Source organism: Eptatretus burgeri, chromosome 12 (assembly GCF_056783735.1).
Source record: "Eptatretus burgeri isolate ZD-2024b chromosome 12, Ebu_testis_v1, whole genome shotgun sequence".
Classification (NCBI taxonomy): Eukaryota; Metazoa; Chordata; class Myxini; order Myxiniformes; family Myxinidae; genus Eptatretus; species Eptatretus burgeri.
In genome coordinates this window covers 62,034,714-62,050,672 of record NC_140972.1, presented here as the reverse complement: position 1 = coordinate 62,050,672, position 15,959 = coordinate 62,034,714, and the positions used below count along the sequence as shown (strand labels likewise).

The following is a 15,959-nucleotide window of genomic DNA, read 5'->3' as shown; positions in this document are numbered from 1 at the left end:
TTCTAAATCCATTTCTAATACCCCCAGCTCCTGCTCGCCTTGAGACTCCATCTTATTTCTCGTAACGGGTAAATTTAAATCGCTCGTAATTTGGAGGGAATCGGGGGTCGCTCCTCTCACCCCTGGACCGATTCCCGTGAATTTAGCTGGAGACAGGAGTTTGTTTTCCCGCTCTCTGACACCAGTGTTGTGAGGAGGGGGATGGGTTAGTGCCCCACGACCTGACACCAGTGTTGCGAATTCACGCCCGCCGGCATGCGATCGGCCACGTGACTCAAATCGCGGCATGTCGCCCACCGGACGGACAATTCTGTCGTGACCCTCTCGGACTAACGCCGGGAGCTAGTCACGGGTGGGTCTTTCAGCCTCACCACGATCGTGCCAATCGACCACCCGCGTGGGATAGGGTTGTTCGCCAAACTCGACCTACCTAAGTACCCACGCGGATGGTAAACCGGGCGATCGCACCTCGCCGCAGGTCGACTCCGGACACGGGCCGCTTAAGCGGTCCGTTCCGTACTATCGGGATAACCGAGCGGTGTTATCGTCGGCCTCGACGATTCCGATTACTTATCAGGCGTATTAAGCCCACTACAAACCCTTTACATGAAGCAAGATGGAGATTCAACAAAGGGAAGGACGCAGCGAAACGGGGAACAAGTTCACACAAGCACTTTATTCACACAGACACAGAGCACACATATACAGCCAGCAGAATCAGAATGCACATAAAGCAATTTAAAACAACAACAACAACAACAACAACAACAATGCAGAGCTACGACCGAATACGCAAACACACGGCAACACTTAAAACAATACTACTTGACGGACGGCGCCACCCACAGACATTTGCACCAAACCCCAAAAGAAAATGGAAGTGCGACTTCCCTGATCGCGTCAAGTCCTCCTTTTGCGACCGCAACTTCCTTGCCCCTCCGGTATGGTCCGTGAGCTCGTGCCGCGTGTCGCTCGTGTGGTCCACTCGACGGTACGGACGGGGTTTTGGGGAAACGGACGGGGTTTGTTCGGCGGCTCGCGCACGGGGTCCCAGGGCTCGCTTGGATCAAAGAAGCAAGGCAGGAACAACAAGCTTGCGACTCGAACCAGAAGACGACCATGAACCAGAAGACCAACATGAAGACCAACCCTCGACCAACCACCCTCAAGGTCCGTCCTGTCTGCCTTTTGTAGCGTGGGGCTCCGCCCTTCGCTCTGCCCCGTTTTCGGCCCCGCCTCCCTTCGAGCTTCTTGGAGAAGCCTCTTGAAGGGGGGCGTGACCTCTTGCTCCCCCTCCACCCCGTGCCGTGCGGGGGCCAGGGCATCAGTCTTGGCTCAAAGCCAGGGAATTATTCCTCCAAAATCAGACCCCTCCTTTACATGACCTTTGACCCATGCTCGGATCGCACCCCCCACACCGAGCGTGGAGAATTTCGACGGGAGAAACAGGCGGGAAAACCCCCGAGCATCGTTGTTGGTTTTTGTTTGTTCCCGGAGATCGTAACCGCACAGGGCCTACTGAATGGTGAGTGGCGAAGATGTGGTAGCGTAGGTGGTGGTGGTGGCGTGGTTGTAGTGTGGTTGGCGCTGTGGTGGGGATGGCGTGGTTGTTGAGATGTGTTTGTTTGAAATAAAAGAGAGAACAGGAAAACGACTGACTCAAAGCGTCGCAGCCCGAAATAATCACATTTATTCCCTCTAAACAACGGGTTTGGGAACATAAATGTTCCATCATTACAAGGTAGTTTGTGGATATAAACGTTGCATCATTGCAAGTTCCTTTGTGGAAATTATCTTTGCATCATTGCAAAGTGGTTTATGGATATAAACGTTGCATCATTGCAAGGTAGTTTGTGGATATAAACATTGCATCATTACAAGGTGGTTTATGGATATAAACGATGCATCATTGCAAGGTGGTTTATGTACTGTATATAAACGTTGCATCATTGCAAGGTAGTTTGTGGAGATAAACGTTGCATCATTGCAAGTTCGTTTGCGGATATAAACGTTGCATCATTACAAGGTGGTTTGTGGATATAAACGTTACATCATCGCAAAATGTTTTATGCATAAAAACATTGCAACATTGCGAGTTCGTTTGTGGCAATAAACGTTGCATCATTGCAAGGTAGTTTGTGGACATAGACGTTGCATCATTGCAAAGTTGTTTGTGGATATAAACGTTGCATTATTGGAAGGTGGTTCATGGATGTAAACGTTGCATCATTACAAGGTGGTTTGTGCATATAAACGATGCATCATTGTAAGTTCGTTTGTGGATATAAATGTTGCATCATTGCAAGGTTGTTTATGGTTCTAAAAGTTGCATCATTGCAAGGTGGTTTGTGGATATAAAAGTTGCATCATTGCAAGTTCGTTTGTGGATATAAACGTTGCATCATTGCAAGGTGGTTTGTGGATATAAATGTTGCATCATTGCAAGTTCGTTTGTGGATATAAACGTTGCATCATCACAAGGTGTTTTGTGGATATAAACGGTGCATCATTACAAGGTGGTTTGTGGATAAAAACATTGCATCATTGCAAAGTGGTTTATGGATATAAATGTTGCATCATTACAAGGGAGTTTGTGGATATAAACGTTGCATCATTGCAAGGTAGTTTGTGGATATAAACGTTGCAGCATTGCAAGTTCGTTTGTGGGTATTTACATTGCATCATTGGAAGGTGGTTTATGGATACAAACGTTACATCATTGCAAAGTGCTTTGGGTTAGAGACGTTGCATCATTGCAAGTTCGTTTGTGTATATAAACGTTGCATCATTGCAAGGTGGTTTGTGGATGTAAACATTGCATCATTGCTCGTTCGTTTGTGGCGAAAAGTTTGCATCATTGCAAGTTAGTTTGTGGATATAAACGTTGCATCATTGGAAGGTGGTTTATGGATATAAACGTTGCCTCATTGCTCGTTCGTTTGTGGCGAAAAGTTTGCATCATTGCAAGTTCGTTTGTTGATATAAACGTTGCATCATTGCAAGGTGGTTTGTGGATATAAACGTTGCATCATTGCAAAGTGGTTTATGGATATAAATGTTGCATCATTACAAGGTAGTTTGGATATAAACCTTGCATCATAGCAAGGTAGTTTGTGGATATAAACGTTGCAGCATTGCAAGTTCGTTTGTGGATATTAGCATTGCATCATTGCAAAGTGGTTTATGGATATAAACGTTGCATTCCTACAAGGTGGTTTGCGGATATAAACGTTGCATCATTGCGAGTTCGTTTGTGGCTCTAAACGTTGCATCTTTGCAAGGTAGTTTGTGGATATATACGTTGCATCATTGGAAAGTGGTTCATGGATATAAATGTTGCATTCTTACAAGGTGGTTTGCGGATGTAAACGTTGCATCATTACAAGGTGGCTTCTGGATATAAACGTTTCATCTTTACAAGGTGGTTTGCGGCTATAAACGTTGCATCATTGCAAGGTGGGTTGTGGAGAGAAGCGTGCCATCATCACAATGTGGTTTGTGGAGAGAAGCATGGCATCATGTCGCCGTGATTGGTGGGATTATGTCGAGGTGGTTTGTGGAGAGAAGCGTGGGATAATGTCGAGGTGGTTTGTGGAGAGAAGCGTGGGATTATGTTGAGGTGGTTTGTGGAGAGAAGCGTGGGATTATGTCGAGGTGGTTTGTGGAGAGAAGCGTGGGATTATGTCGAGGTGGTTTGTGGAGAGAAGCGTGGGATTATGTCGAGGTGGTTTGTGGAGAGAAGCGTGGGATAATGTCGAGGTGGTTTGTGAAGAGAAGCATGGGATTATGTTGAGGTGGTTTGTGGAGAGAAGCGTGGGATTATGTCGAGGTGGTTTGTGGAGAGAAGCGTGGGATTATGTCGAGGTGGTTTGTGGAGAGAAGCGTGGGATTATGTCGAGGTGGTTTGTGGAGAGAAGCGTGGGATTATGTCGAGGTGGTTTGTGGAAAGAAGCGTGGGATGATGTCGAGGTCGTTTGTGGAGAGAAGCGTGGGATTATGTCGAGGTGGTTTGTGGAGAGAAGCGTGGGATTATGTCGAAGTGGTTTGTGGAGAGAAGCGTGGGATTATGTCGAGGTGGTTTGTGGAGAGAAGCGTGGGATTATGTCGAGGTGATTTGTGGAAATAAGCATGGGATGATGTCGAGGTGGTTTGTGGAGAGAAGCGTGGGATTATGTCGAGGTGGTTTGTGGATAGAAGCGTGGGATTATGTCGAGGTGGTTTGTGGAGAGAAGTGTGGGATTATGTCGATGTGGTTTGTGGCGAGAAGCTTGGCATCATCGAAAGTTTGTTTGTGGAGAAAAGCATGGCATAATATGGAGATGATTTCTGGAGAGAAGCGTGGCATTTTGGCAAGGTGATTTGTGGAGAGAAACCATGGTGTCATAGCAAGGTCGTTTGTGGGGAGAAGCATGAGATCATATCGAGGTGGTTTGGGGGTGAAGCATGGGATCATATCGAGGTGGTTTGTGGATTTAGCCTCGGATCATATCAAAGTGGTTTGTGGAATTGTGGAAGTAAACCTGGGCTCCCACAATGAGGTGCTTATTGAGAATAAAGATGGGATCACAGTGAAGTGAATTGTGGATGCAAAGGTTAGATCGTCGTGAGATGGTTTGGGATATCAATGTGTGTGAACACGATCAGTGATGCAAAGTATATTATTTTGAGTACAGCAAGTCATTGCTGAGTCGTTTGTTTCATTTTCAGATGAGAACAGCATTTCATCCATGAGGGAAGCCGACAGGGTTGCACAATACAAAGTGCGTTCCATTAAGCATTGCAATCCCTGTCTCTTTGGGAGGAGGAGGTGTGGGATTGGGAGGATGTGGGTTTCATGGGAAGCATTTGCATTCTTGTACAAGCAAAGAGAATCGTTCCAACCTCTCTCCCAGCGGAGAGTGTGGCAGATTTGGAGAGGCGTTTGTTGGAATTGTTGAATTGAAGTAAAATCATTGAGTGGCCATCGTCATCGGGTCCGCACCCTTGGCTCTTGTGCCCTTGTATACCATGCTGAATAAAAGCAAAGGCTACCTTGTGTATGCATGGGTATTGCTTGCATTACCCGAATATATATATATATATATATATATATATATATATATATATATATATATATATATATATATATATATATATATATACATATACTGTCTGAATAGTCACATTTCAATTGAAACATCCAAGAGACAATAAATTGTGCACAACACACATCATATAATATCGAGCCCATTGTAGGCCGTGTCAGAAGCGATGTGCGTGAGTCGTCGAGATCCAAACGTTGCGCGCATCTCACGCTCCGCTCGTCGTGACTCGGAGACGACTCGGCACTCTCGCTTTGAAATGTACAGCTGCGAGCGATAATGGCACACATTGCGCAGCGTCACGTCGGGCCTGCGAGAATCTGTCAGCTAAGCTGATAATGTGCTTTGTAGGTGTAAAATTTGGACACACTCTAGGCCGCAAATTGAAAATGATTTTTGCCACACGCGCGTTTAAACAGCGGGAAATCGCTTCTCCAAAACAAATTACAAAGCAATGTGATACCCTGCCACCGTCGAGTCGCTATCTGCTGTGCTTATGCAATGATTGCGTAAACAGAATGCCAGCAGTGTGAAAAATGCGTCGCAATCATCGCAGCGCAGCAGAAGCGTACCGTCCGAGACGATTACCGGTGCCTGATTTTTGTTCCCACGACCAACTCCCCGCCCCACCTTCCTCCCTCATTCACCCAGCCCCCCACTTTCCTTCTGTTTACATCCAGCTATGTTTTCACCAATTACCGTTCACACAGTGTCATTTTGAATGCATCTCAGGCCGTTAAAGATACAAATCGCCTGCTCGGGGGCAGGTTGTGGGAGGGGTTGTGGCAGGGGGGCGGTAGTAATGTGGGTAAGTGCCCCCTCTCAAATTTTCAAAAAAGTTATGACAGCGACGTGACGATGCTGAATATTAAACAAGAGGTGCACTATTCTTGCAGAATACAGTCTTCCACAATCCCAAGCATTCTGAAATCAGGAATTCACTTGACGCCCCTTCATGAATTCCTTCTACCCCCAATCCCAAAATGCTTCCAATGGATCTGATTGCATTCACGAGTTTGCAAAACACACAGACACACACACACACACACACACACACACACACACACACACACACACACACACACACACACACACACACACACACACACACACACACACACACACACACACACACACACACACACACACACACACAGACACACACAGACACACACACACACCCTCAATTGCGATGCTCAGAAAAGCGCAAATAAGAGAGTTCCACAAATAAGGGACACCCACCAGCTTGGGATGAAGAGCCGATGCTCGCATGACTCCGTTTGAGCCAATCAAAAGCATCAGATTATTGAATTATTGAAGACCGGCCGGAAAGAGAAGCATTAAGTTTTATTGACAAGGCACGGCCATTTAGAATTGGGTTTTAAAATTGGAGTGCATTTTTATACATTAAACATAAAGCTGAAAACAATTGATTGAGTATGTTGCTGTTATTGCTGTGGAAATCTTAAGTGCTTGGAAGGTTTAGAATAAATATGTAATGTCAATATCAATGCAAGGTCCGTCATAAGTCAGAGGGAATTTTGCTGAAATGGGGGAATTTGGGGTTTTTTTTATTTATTTCCACGGCCGATGACCTTCTCTCGCGTTTCAACGAAAGCCCAGTCTATTGCCATTTTCTGCAATTTTGTTGTCGCGGACAAGAAAGCATTTTCCCCCAAATTGCTGCCAAAATCCGAAGCGAATGAAGAAGTGTAAACTTTGAACTGCACCACCGCGGATCGATGAAGATGAATTCATGCCATAATGAAGGGAATTCACAATAAGAAGCAATGCGTAAACCTCTGGCCCTACTGGCGCCCTGCTTTGCTGCGTGACTGATTGCCTAATCACTTGACCCCCGACCTCATTAAGAATTAAGAGGTTACGTGATGTAAGGCCAGTTCCTCACGATGTGCTGGTATTGACAGGACCGGCTCGGGAAAATGGTTCCTGGGGAAAATAGATGCCTGTGTGTTTAGTGCCACTCGCCACAGCCCGGAGCTTGACCTCACCTAACGCAAGGGTCGGATTCAGCCTGATGGCTGGGCCTGTGCTCTATTAACTGGAATTACATGCTTAACTGCAAACATGCGGGGCTAGGTCGGCGCGAATAACCGAGAGAAAACCTCCAAAAGAGGTTTTCTTTATGGAGGCATGCTCACGGGGCTTTATGACGTGCCCAAACACCTGCATGTTCGAGAAGTGAAATGAAGAGTCACCGAGGGCCACTCTGATTGGAAAGCTGATGTAAAGCGACGATAGGCCTCTACATATCAAGGCTTGAGGAAGAAAGATTAAATTATTCTCACATAAATATACCATTCACGCCATGATTGGTGTTTGTTGTCATGTAATTGATTCTTTGATACCTTGCAGTGTCACTGTTTGCCATGGCTTGTAATTGCACTGTATATACTGCACAGTACGTGTCGCACCTTTGCAGACAGTTTTGCAGGAATCCTGTAATTCACATTGTGCAGTTACAGTATGTAACACCAGGGGCGCAGAGAGAGAGAGGGGGGCAGGTGGGGTGGGGCGGGGGGGGGTTACCTACCCTGGAGTCCCTACATAGAAAGAGTTACGACAACCCGGAATTTGACGCCATTTTGTTTCCATTGTTTGTGCCACGCACAAGCGCACTGCCCACTACAGCGTGTACATTGTGCTATGTTGTGCAATTCATGACCTGCCCTGTGTCCCTCACTTTTTATACGATTTCATCCAAGATTTATACTCTGATGATTTTGTTAATTATTGCAATAATCATTGTTTAAACATGTTGTTTTATCAAGAAGTGAGAAGAAAAACGAGGAAAGAAGGGACAGAGAAGAGCGTTCGAGAGGATGGAAATGCAGGGAAGAGTGCAGGTATATCAGAAAAAATAAATAAAGGGAAAATGATATGGACTAAACTGGAAAACTACTTGTATTTTTCTTTAAATCATGATCATTCAACCACCATGCAAGTATGTCATCTTTATAGAATCCTGTTTCTCCACATTCTCTTGGTCAACATAATTCAATGCAACTCACAATGCTTTTATTAAATTCTTTCTCTCTCTCTCTCTCTCTCTCTCTCTCTCTCTCTCTCTCTCTCTCTCTCTCTCTCTCTCTCTCTCTCTCTCTCTCTGCCTCTGCCTCTGCCTCTGCCTCTGCCTCTGCCTCTGCCTCTGCCTCTGCCTCTGCCTCTGCCTCTGCCTCTGCCTCTGCCTCTGCCTCTGCCTCTGCCTCTGCCTCTGCCTCTGCCTCATCTCTCTCTCGTCTTATACATGCAAAGGTAAATTGTTGTACACACACACACACACACACACACACACACACACACACACACACACACACACACACACACACACACACACACACACACCTTACAGCTCTACCGTTTTCGGTAATATCAGACATGTCAGTCTGACTATATTGCAGCTCTATGGTCGTCATATATCTGACCCCGTGCTGCCATCGCACCAGGTTCAGATTGCAATCGGACTTGGACTCATCATTTCCATCATGTTCATGCCTACCACTCACAGTGGCAGTGGCCAGTGCCACTCACTTACTACTTGGCCTCCGGTCAATTTGAATTAGATTCTAGACAAATTACAGTTGTGTTTTCTTCAATAAATAGACCCCTAGATCAATAATTATATTCCTGAAAAAATTAAGACGACACATACACATAGCAATAATATTGTATTTACTTGGTACCGTATTATGAATTTTTATTCAACTTGACTTCGTCGACAAAATTAAAACCGCGAGAAGCAATCAACAGTAAAAAAAAAATAAAAAAAAATAAAAAAGCCCACATCAAAGTATTTGTACGGGACTACTATACTATGACTAACCTGACACAGAAATGATGAGGTCGGTTCCCATCCTACTCTGCGGACTCTATTCATCCACAGTTTTCTTCTTTCAGCATTTCTCGGGAATCTGTACATGTGAAATCCCTTCTCCGACTGATTACTGCACCCAAAGGCACAGCAACCTGTCATCTTTTAAGAAATTAGCAAATGTAGACAACACAAAAATAGTGATCTTCGATGGAAACAAACGCAAAGTGCAAAACGTGCTGAGAAGGCCGGGAACAACATGGCGTCCACAGACCACGTAATCACTTTTTTTTCCGGACTTGTCATGTCGTAACTCTTCTATGTAGGGACTCTAACCTGCCCGGGGCCCAGACCGAAGAGGGGCCAATAATTATTCCTTCAATTTTTTTTATTTCAGAAATGATTGTTTGAGTCCAAAACACCAGAGCAGCTTTATTTTATATCTCCCTCATCAAGGAATAGGTGAGTCACACCCCAATTGCCCTAAAATGCATTTCTGATGAAGAAATATGGAAACCTTCAGAAAGGTTGTTTAAAATATATACAACAAGAAAAGGTGCCCGTCTTCGACGGGCTTCACTGGCAACATATGGTAAAAGACAGATAGCATGAATGTATATTAAACAATATATTATATCATTTTTATCCATTGATTATCATTCAGGTTTTCCCCTTCGACTGTCCCGCAGTAGCTCCACTTCGATGACATTACCACGTAGTTTAGTGACTACACAACGTGTACCATTCGTGAGTTCTGGAGGATCCATAGAGCGCATTAAAATTACAGGGCACCCTACATTAAAGTGATCCAAAAGGCCCGATCAGTTTCGTCTACATATTCATATGTTGTAGAATTTAGCTGGCCAGATCAGTTTCGTCTCCATAATCATATGTTGTTGAATTTAGCTGATTCTGAAACTGTTAACAGCATGTTGATCGGATGGTTCTGTGATTTTCTACGGTATTAAACAGAAGTACGACTTAAGCCTGTACGCCACTATGCGGAGACCCGAGATTTTTATGTGCACGTACTCAATCCTGCACCCACCCAGAAAAGACCCAAGTACACTGTCAGCACTCACCTTCACACTAAAACGATTATCATGATTTTGGGTTTAACCGTAACTGACTGGGCGATACTTTGTTGGCAGTTGGTCCGGCTGGGCAGCGGGTATCGGTCGATGAAAATTTCAAAACGGCAACCATGTATAAAAAAAGCAAAGAAATACTTTACCTAGTCAGAAAGTCATGGTTTTGTGAAGAAACTACGGCACATGGAAACTGCAAATGCGTCAGGTATGAACTCAACTGTTTTCTCCCCAAATGAAGCGTGATTCTATGAGCCGAACTCATCTTAGTGGTCCTCTAAAAAATGGGAAACATTTTTATTTCTTTTTTGTGCAATAATTCCACCCATTTTGCAAATGGAGTTTTTTAACTGTTTAACTACCATAATCATCAAAACGAATTTTGAGGGGCCTCTTAAGGAAGACAATAATATCATTACTATATATGTCAAAGCTTGTTTCATTTCATGCAGTAACAAAAATCTGATGGTGGAACAAAAAAGGGGTGCACAGAAATATTAATATAATATAGGTTTAACTACCATAATCATCAAAACGAATTTTGAGGGGCCTCTTAAGGAAGACAATAATATTGTTACGTTGGAGGGGGCGGGGGGGGGTATGCATTCAAAGGGTAATTAGGATGTTTAATTAGGTATGCCATGCTGTTCGAGTTTACCAGGATCTCGATGTAATAAGTAGCAATTCAGTGGTGATAAGTTGTCTCGTAAATGTTCATTTCTTCAAGGGGGGAGATGATAATTGTCACGTAATTAGATAGGGACACGGGATAGGGTAAGTGTGTCTGCGTAAACCCCTTTTTGGTATTCTCTGGAGACTGGCCGTGACGTCACAGGACAGTGCAGTGGATGGCTCCGCCCCGTGATCACGATTGGCGGAAGGCGATGGCGGTGGGCCAATAAACGGCTCGATTGGGAGTGACGAGGACGAAGGATAAAACGGTTCTGTTCAGGGTCGAAAAGGAAGAGGAAGAAGATTACAACCAAAAGATCGTGGGTTTTTTTTGGTGTGGAAGCTGTGGCGGCAGAGAGCGTCCTGGTTGTTGTGCTGAAACGATCGTGTTCTTGATCGTGTCTGGGAGCCTTGCCGAGCCTCGTGCCTCGCTTTGGTTGGCTCTGGGGTTCTGCTGACTCGGAGTGCAGGGTCGGGCGGTGGGCGGACCTGCCTCCCTCTCCTACTCGCAACTTGGCGCCAGAACTGGTTCCCTGGCGGCTGTGAGCGGACTTGGGCCAGGACCAGGAGGTCGACAGCACCGCGGTTTCTGCTGCCCCCCTGACGAGAGCAAGGCCGGCTCGTCCGGCGCCGATCCAGGGACAGTTGCGTCCACACCACGGTCCTGCCTAACCACCAGAAATAGCTACGTTTTGTGTGTGTGTGTGCGTGTGCGCGTGTGCGTGTGTGTGTGTGTGTGTGTGTGTGTGTGTGTGTGTGTGTGTGTGTGTGTGTGTGTGTGTGTGTGTGTGTGTGTGTGTGTGTGTGTGTGTGTGTGTGTGAACTTGGCGCCTTAGAGGGATTGAGAACTGTCTATTCATTGGAATTGTCTGTGTTTTTCCCCACGCCCGATCCCACACCATCCCGTCGAATCGCCCCGGATCCCTCTTCTTGCCGAGTCTTGTTATTTCTGGTGATAATAAAAACAAATAAACATCATCAACTTAGTGAAAAGTGACTCGTGCCACCTTCCTCGTCCCGTTTGCGGTAGAGCGATTAGAACCGCCATGTTTGGGTTATAAACAAATAAACCGCCTCCATCGTTTCGGCTCATTCTACGTTGGCGGGCCTGTTCAAGTCCCGTGGACGTCACAATATCATTACTATATATGTCAAAGCTTGTTTCATTTCAGGCAGTAACAAAAATCTGATGGTGGAACAAAAAAAGGGGCATGCCGAAATATTAATGGAGATATATATATATATATATATATATATATATATATATATATATATATATATATATATATATATATATATATATATATATATATATATATCGATTTTTTTTTAATGGGACTCGAATGAAGGGAGCCATACACTGACAATTGCCCAGGGCCCATTTTGGCTCAAGGCAGTCCTGTGCAGACTATATGTACAGTTTCCATAACTCTGTATTTTACTTTGTAGTTCTGGTGTGTGTATGTGTGTATGTATGTATGTGTGTGTGTGTATATATATATATATATATATATATATATATATATATATATATATATATATATATATATATATATATATATATATATATATATATATATATGTATATATATATGTATATATGTATATATATATATATATATATATGTATATATGTATATACATATATACATATACATATATACATATATATATATATATACAAAAGCCTGGTGTTGGCGCAGTGGTTAGGGCAGCGGCTTGGGATCCAAAAGGTCCTGAGTTCAAACCCCGTTGGGCCACTGAATTAATACACCAGGGGGTTGACTCAGCCTGTCATCCTTCCGAGGTCGGCGAAATGAGTACCAGTATACTGGGCCGGTGTATACCCCGGTTAAAATAGGTGTACCATATCCCTGTGTCGTAAGAGGCGACCAGGGTTGCGTCAGGAAGGGCATCCGGCGTAAAACATGTGCCAAATCACTATGCGGATCATACGGATGATCCGCTGTGGCGACCCCTAACGGGAGCAGCCGAAGGAAAAGAAGATATATATATATATATATATATATATATATATATATATATATATATATATAAATATATACATACATATATACATACATATATACATACATATTCTTACGAATTTCGCCCGCCTGGCGTGCGATCGGCCACGTGACTCGAATGGCGACTCGTCGCCCACCGGAATGGACAATTCAGTCGTGACCCTCATGGAACTACCGCCAGGAGCTAGGTACGGGTGGGGGTTTAACCTCACCACAACCCAGACCGCATTCTACCTGCGCGAAATAGGGTGAATCGTCGAATGTCGATATACCTAAGTACCCGTGCGGGTCGCGTACCGAGGAGTTGTACCACGCCGCAGGTCGACTTCGGACATGAACCGCTTAAGCGGCTCGTTCCATGCTAAAGGGATAACCAAGCGGAGTTATCGCCGACCTCGACGGTTCAGTTTCACTTTTCGGGTGTTTCAACCCACTACCAATCCCTTACGTGATGCAAGATGGAAATTTCAACCAGAGGAAAGGATGCAATGAAACGGGAAACAATTTGACAAGCACTTTTATTTCACACACACACACACACACACACACACACACACACACACACACACACACACACACACACACACACACACACACACACGGCAAGCACGTATTCACAGCCATACAGTAAGAACACAACGCAGAGTTAAAACCGAATAAAGCAATGCACAAGCACTTATACGGGTTTACTTAATAGACTGGCGCCACACACACATTTACACCAAAAGCAAAGAAAATACAAGCTACCCTCACAGGCAAGGAGGCAGACATGTCCGTGGACCAAATGAACGTGGGACCTAGGTGATCGGCCAGTTCCACGAGACCGAAGGGGTCTTACCCGCACCCTCGTAGCGCGATGGCGGGCTTGCAGCAATGTCCGCGTAACGCGCCTGACTCCGTGCCCCTGGTATGGTTGGTGAGCTCCTCCAGGCGTGCGTTGTGCAGGCACGTGTTGGTCGGTCGACACCACGGTTGGGGCGGGGAGCGGACAGGGTTACCGGTGCTATCTCAGCACGGATGGGGGAAATTGTTGATGCTCGGGGTGGAAATAGGGGAATGGCGGACGCTCCGTCCCACGAGCGCGGTCTCGGGACCGCACCGACTCCGGCGAACTCTCACCCCCGAGTCCTCTTCCGCATCCCTGCTTCACACCGCGACTCGTCCCTCGACCTCCACTCCGAGCTCTGTCCCCTTCGCCGTCCGATCCCCACAACGACAACCTCTCAGACTCCACGACTTCCGACTAGCGCCACTTTCTGCACCCCTTTCTGCACACCTTTTCTGCACACACGAGCTGTGTTGTGCTCGCGTCTTTATAGACCGGGGGAGGAGCTTGTATGCAGATTCGCGGTTCAAAACGCGCTTGGAGGCGGGGCCACGCCACCCGACGTTCAGCCATTGGTCGGGCAAAAAGGGGTGTGAGCCTCTCCTGATCCGCTTTCCTCTCCTAAAAGGAACGCATTCACAGCGGGTTCGGAGGCGGGGCCATGCCACCCGATGCTCAGTCATTGGATGGAAGAAAAGGGGCGTGAAGCCTTCCTGATCCGCTTCTCCTCTCCCGAAAGGATCCATGTGCACTCGTGGCTTGACGCGTTCGGCAAGAATCACCGAACGGGCCCTGAACAGCACGACGTTCAGTGTTGACAGGTGGTGTGGTTGTTGGTTGTGGAAGGAGAAAGGCGAAGGTGGTGAGGGGTTTGCTGTGGTGGTTTGGTTGTTAGCGGGCGTCGTTTGGGAATGGCGGTGAAGCGATGTTTGCGGGATGAAGTTGTGGAGGTTAAAGAGGCGAAGGTGGTGGTGTTTGATTTGTTGGCGGCTTAATGGTCCAAAATAACGATCGAAAAAGAAAAATGGCTAACTCAAAGCGTCGCAGCCCGGATGAATCACACATATTCCCCCGAAACATCAGGTGTGGACTAACTACACATGAACTTATCGATATATCTAACCTGAGGACCTTTCTGGTGTGTTGCAAATTTCCACAGCCGTAACAATATATATATATATATATATATATATATATATATATATATATATATATATATATATATATATATATATATATATATATATATATATATATATATACAGTATATATTGTTGATTTCCGCCCGTTCGGCGTGCGCATGACCATTTCAACCCAATCCAGGCCACACGTCCACCGAACGCGACAATCTAGTCGTAGCTTCCGGACAAACGCCGAAACCCAGCTGCGGGTGTTTTTAATACACCATAAACCAGCCAATTCTTCTGTCCACGCCGAATTATCGATATACCTAACTATTCGCGCGGACAGAAACACCAGGAGTTTATACCTCGACGGGACCTACACGAAAACAAGCTGCTTAAGCAGATCGTTCCGTATGCGAATGCTGAGCGGTTTTATATCGGCAAGTCCCGTCAGACCAGATGTACGTTTTATTGGCTTTAAAAGCCAGCTAATTCCCCGAATGAATCATGGCAGTCAAGGGAATGAAACGACACGACGAGCAGGTTTTTACGTTCAAACAATGGGGGATTTATTTTCACACGTCAGCAGTCAATGAATGGATAGGAGACAAGACACATGCAAAAGCCTACAGCCGATTTCTATCGGAATGCAAGTATATACAGGCACTTAACAATTCTACTTATAAGACAGGGCCCACAGACTTACATGCAAAACCCAAGAAAGAACAGAATCGGGCTCGTGAGCCTTTAATGCGCTCATGGCCGGGATGACCGGAACAGGCCCTGAGAGACCAGGCAGGTGACTCATCACCCTTGTGGTGACTCCATGGGTCTTTGTTACTGGTGTCTCCGTTCGGTCTGGTGCATCACAAACGTGCCAGTAGCTTGGGCGGCTTTATGAGCAGCTTGTGCGGTTCCCCTCGGTCATCCTGCCTTCACTGCGGCCTGGTTGGTCGGGCCTCGCCGATGACGTGCTGGACGAGTGAACGGATCTTTCGCCCGACCGCTTCAGGGTCGGTTGCCCGGAACCCCCGAGCTCCAACTGGCTCCCTTGGTTGCACTGGCTAACCTTCCAGTGACCTGCGGACTTGGCTGGCTCCCTTGGTTGCGCTGGCGAACTCTCCAGCGAACTGCGGACTTGGCTGGCTCCCTTGGTTGCGCTGGCGAACCTTCCAGCGAACGAACTCCACTGCTCCGACGAACCAACCGCTCGGCTAACAGCCGAATGTCCCACTCGCCAACTCCTCGACTCCCCTCTGGTGTCTCTGCTTGGCTTTTTATAGCCCCAAGGGGAGGGGCCGCTTTGGGC

The 15,959-nt window shown here is 46.0% G+C and overlaps 3 long non-coding RNA genes across 9 annotated transcripts in view; 2 read left to right on the top strand and 1 right to left on the bottom strand.

The window, feature by feature from the left end:
* LOC147015750 (uncharacterized) overlaps positions 1–7,948 on the top strand; it is a 57,760-nt gene extending 49,812 nt beyond the window's left edge. For all 3 annotated transcript variants that reach the window (XR_015049815.1, XR_015049814.1, XR_015049813.1), the window contains exon 4: positions 7,874–7,948. This is a non-coding gene — a long non-coding RNA (uncharacterized LOC147015750). The remainder of the gene's footprint in view (positions 1–7,873) is intronic.
* The window catches only part of LOC147015748 (uncharacterized), a 257,017-nt gene that overhangs the window by 118,584 nt on the left and 122,474 nt on the right, over positions 1–15,959 (top strand). The window lies entirely within an intron of this gene.
* Positions 1–15,959, bottom strand: part of LOC147015749 (uncharacterized) — a 152,822-nt gene that overhangs the window by 93,463 nt on the left and 43,400 nt on the right. The gene's annotated exons all lie outside the window — the stretch shown is intronic.